This window comes from Onychostoma macrolepis, chromosome 15, assembly GCF_012432095.1.
Source record: "Onychostoma macrolepis isolate SWU-2019 chromosome 15, ASM1243209v1, whole genome shotgun sequence".
NCBI classification, from domain to species: domain Eukaryota; kingdom Metazoa; phylum Chordata; class Actinopteri; order Cypriniformes; family Cyprinidae; genus Onychostoma; species Onychostoma macrolepis.
Window position 1 is genome coordinate 21,108,225 of NC_081169.1, and position 4,762 is coordinate 21,112,986.

Consider the following 4,762-nt stretch of genomic DNA (forward strand, 5'->3'; position numbering starts at 1 on the left):
AATTAGAATGTCGTGGAAAAGTTAATTTATTTCAGTAATTCTACTCAAACTGTGAAACTTGTGTATTAAATAAATTCAGTGCACACAGACTGAAGTAGTTTAAGTCTTTGGTTCTTTTAATTGTGATGATTTAGGCTCACATTTAACAAAAACCCACCAATTCACTATCTCAACAAATTAGAATACTTCATTTTTAGTGAATTGTTGGCCTTCTGGAAAGTATGTTCATTGACTGTATATGTACTCAATACTTGGTAGGGGCTCCTTTTGCTTTAATTACTGCCTCAATTCGGCGTGGCATGGAGGTGATCAGTTTGTGGCACTGCTGAGGTGGTATGGAAGCCCAGGTTTCTTTGACAGTGGCCTTCACCTCATCTGCATTGTTGGGTCTGGTGTCTCTCATCTTCCTCTTGACAATACCCCATAGATTCTCTATGGGGTTCAGGTCTGGTGAGTTTGCCGGCCAATCAAGCACAGTAACACCATGGTCATTGAACCAGCTTTTGGTACCTTTGGCAGTGTGGGCAGGTGCCAAGTCCTGCTGAAAAATGAAATCAGCATCTCCATAAAGCTTGTCAGCAGAAGAAAGCATGAAGTGCTCTAAAATTTCCTGGTAGATGGCTGCGTTGACTGTGGACTTCAGAAAACACAGTGGACCAACACCAGCAGATGACATGGCAACCCAAATCATCACTGACTGTGGAAACTTCACACTGGACTTCAAGCAACATGGATTCTGTGCCTCTCCAGTCTTCCTTCAGACTCTGGGACCTTGATTTCCAAATGAAATGCAAAATTTACTTTCATCTGAAAAGAGGACTTTGGACCACTGAGCAACAGTCCAGTTCTTTTTCTCCACAGCCCAGTTAAGATGCTTCTGACGTTGTCTCTGGTTCAGAAGTGGCTTGGTAGCCCTTTTCCTGAAGATGTATGAGCGTGGTGACTCTTGATGCACTGACTCCAGCTTCAGTCCACTCCTTGTGAAGCTCTCCCAAGTGTTTGAATCAGCTTTGCTTGACTGTATTCTCAAGCTTGCAGTCATCCCTGTTGCTTGTGCACCTTTTCCTACCCAAATTCTTCCTTCCAGTCAACTTTGCATTTAATATGCTTTGATACAGCACTCTGTAAACAGCCACACCTTTCAGTAATGACCTTCTGTGACTTACCCTCTTTGTGGAGGGTGTCAATGTTCGTCTTCTGGATCCTTGCCAAGTCAGCAGTCTTCCCCATTATTGTGGTTTCAAAGAACAAGAGATACCCAGAATTCCCTATACTGTAGGGATGGTCATTTATTGAAACTCAAATGTAAATATTCTAATATTTTGAGATACTGATTTTTGACTTTCATGAGCTGTAAGCTCTAATCATCAAAATTAAAACAAAAAAACCTTTTGAAATGGTTTTACTTTACATGTAATGAATCTAAAATACATGAAAGTTTCACTTTTTAAAATAAGTTACAAGAAAAAATTAACTTTTTCACAACATTCTAATTTATTGAGATGCACCTGTATGTATATCAAAACATGTTTGATATTTAGGACTCTTCATCGGGCTGCCTCTGATGTGATGCCCGCGATAACCAATGAGAGCAAGCAAGCGTCACCTATCGGATGTTGCGTGCTTCTACAGCTGAAACTTGGCAGCCACAAACATGACATGAAAGCAGAGAATATCACCCATATTCTTTTCTATACTTTGTTTTTCACTGTGAACCAGAACGCGCGCCAGGAGAGCCAGCTGACAATGTTGATTGTCCTCCATTTGTTTTTCTTCTCTAGTCACATTTGATCTCGCAAGTGTCAGTGAGATCTGGTGTCACTGTGAAAGCTACCTACAATCTTCAAGTGTGTGGTCTCGCGGTCTGGTCTAAAAATCTAGTGTATTCAGAGGATTATAAGGCTAAAAATCGGTTGAACTGTCTTCATGTCTGTGGTCTCCCATGGTTTTAAAATCGTTTAAGATTTGAAAATCGTCTAGTGTGCAGCCAGCTTTAGGTTTCAGCGCCATAGAGAAACTTGGAACATCTGAAGCTCGCATCGGTTTTATGGGGTTTATGCTTCAAAAATGGAAAAACGTTGTGCCTAGGGTACTTGTAACACCGATTCCAGGTAACCTGAGAGGATGGGCAATATAATTTATTTTATTACATTTCCTGAATCCAAACAAAACAGAGCAAAATGTCCCTAAGTATTCACCCCGATACAAATTAAGACAAAAACATTCATTTTCTGGTTGTCTTTTGAAGACCAATGATATTGGACCCACCCACTTTTACCATCTCTAATTCAGCGAATATGTCTGTGCACTTTTCAGAGCGCCGTCAGTCAAATCCATTCCACACGACAAATGCCCTAATAGATTAAACTACATTTAGCTACAGCCTTGAATTCCACACTGCTGCTTCCTCAAATCTATTCCATTTGGCTCATTCAGAGTCCACATAACTCTATTCTGTGTTTTCACTAGATACTCACGCCTGCTGCACTCCCGCGACACAGCAAAGTAAACAAAGCATCTTAGCGTATCTGCTGCTCAGATACACCTAACCCTACCCAGTACTTTATTTAAACTTTTCAATTATTTCCTTCATTTTTATTTTTTATTGAAAACAAGTGCCTTTCCGATGTAATATGAGATGTGAAAAGGAAGAAGAATGATTTCGGCAAAAGGCGGAGCGAACTCAGGTCGCTCACGTCAAAAACACTACGCACTTTACCACCTGCGCCACTTCAGATGTGTTTAAATAAGCGTCTTATGTAATGTTGTGACGTTAGTGGCCAAAGGTAGTGTAAATAATACCTGCAGACAAGGCAGCCTATTCCGTTAATTAAAAGGCACCAGACTACAGAAAATAGCATATAGCCTACTCCAGTAATTATTTGTATTTTTTTTTCTGGGGGAGGACCCACCCACATTTGTTTTGCTTCCGACGCCCATGAGTTTGCATAATCATCAATAAAGTGTATTCTGAGATCTGAGGTCTTATATCATTGTATTAGTTCACTGAGGCGTGTTACGCGTCGTTGGGGAATCCTGGAGTGTGGCGTATGAGGGGAACCCCAATATTACAGCACAGCGTCACACAAGCCATGATACAAAGTTACAGAAACTAAGCAACCGAAAGCAATACATGTCTTCCTCAGATGTAATGTTAGTTCTGTACTACAGCATTGGGTAAAAGAGCATTATAATCTCCTTTGTGGTAGAGAAAGCTGCTTACATGTAGGCTACGGGAAACTGCGAAGATGTTGAATTAAACATACACACAATCAGCGTTTCCACATGTTTATACTGGCCCCGATAATCGAAACTTCTACTTGCTCCATTTCTGCAAATCAGTTTTTGTAAATGAATGACTTGATCCACATATGGCCTTCATCAACTGCCGCTCGCGCCACCTGCTGGTGAGCGGCTGACAGCAGCTGGAGATCATGCATCGGTGCTCTACTGCTATTCCTGCGGTTCCTGGATGTGCAATTTTCCGCCGAATTTTAACCACTGAATTTGTGGCTGCGAAATTGGAAAGTGAAATAAAATGACCAAAATTTGCCTGTCGAATATTATACATTGTATTTTTAAACAGATAGAATATTTTGGAAATGTGTGTGAAATATTTTGAATTGAAATATGAACAGCTTAAATAAACAATTATGTTCAATTTCAGGACCTAAAAATGCATGCCCTGGAAATACAAGGCATTAAAATGCAAGCACTGTTAATTGCAATGTATCTTTTTTCTCGATTTGTGGAATTCAGCATGCTTTATGTTTCAAAAACTATTGTCATTATTCTGCTTCCATAGACGAAGGCCTGTTTGGGCTGATACACGTTGGTGTCTTTTTAATATGTAGGCTTAGAATAAATGTCTTAGAATAAAGGCTTTTCACTGTGCTTACTATATGAGTGCCTGGATGTGGATTTTTATTTTTTTATTTTGCAACGGGATCCACTTTTCAATTAAGATATCAATTTATTGATGCAAGCTTAAAAGGGAAGTGAAAATGCTGCTTGTTAAAGGAATAGTTTTCCCCAAAATTAAAATTTGCTGATAAAAACATCACAATAATCTACAACATGAATAATCTAGTCCATCACTTAGCATTTTATGAAGCAAAAAGCTGTGTCTGTAAAAAAACAAATCCATCATTAGAGTTTTTAACTTTGAACTATTGCTTCTGGCCAAGATATCCGTCCATAATCCATAATATATCTTCCTCTAGTGAAAAAGTCCTTACCTCTTTGTTCACAACAGTTTTGGCCTATTTTCACTTGTAAACAGTGTTTGATTTCTTTCTTGATTCAAACAAGAAGACTTTTTATTTGAGAAAAGGTGATATTATGGATAGAGGACTTGTATTTTAGTAGCACATGATTGAAGGTAAAAATATCTTGATGGTTTTTTATTTCAAACATTCAGCTTTTCACTAATGCTGTCTAAGTGTGCTAAATCACACTAAAAATAGATCTTTGTATTTACGGAGTAAATCAAAGTTACTGTTTTTTATTGTTTTTATTTATCACATATTTTAATGCTATAATTTGGAATTTTGTAGTCCTTCTCATTGTGGCTCGTGAATGAAGCCTACATTGCAAGAAGTACATTGGTGTGTTTAACTTGGCCTTGGCTGATATTGGTGAAACTAATGATTCCTAACATGAAAAATTTTCTGTTTGACTCATGGTACATCTCCTACAGTGCTTGTTTGGAAAACTTTTTTTTTTTTGTGTTCTTCAGTTCTATTCAAAAGTGTGTCTCTTG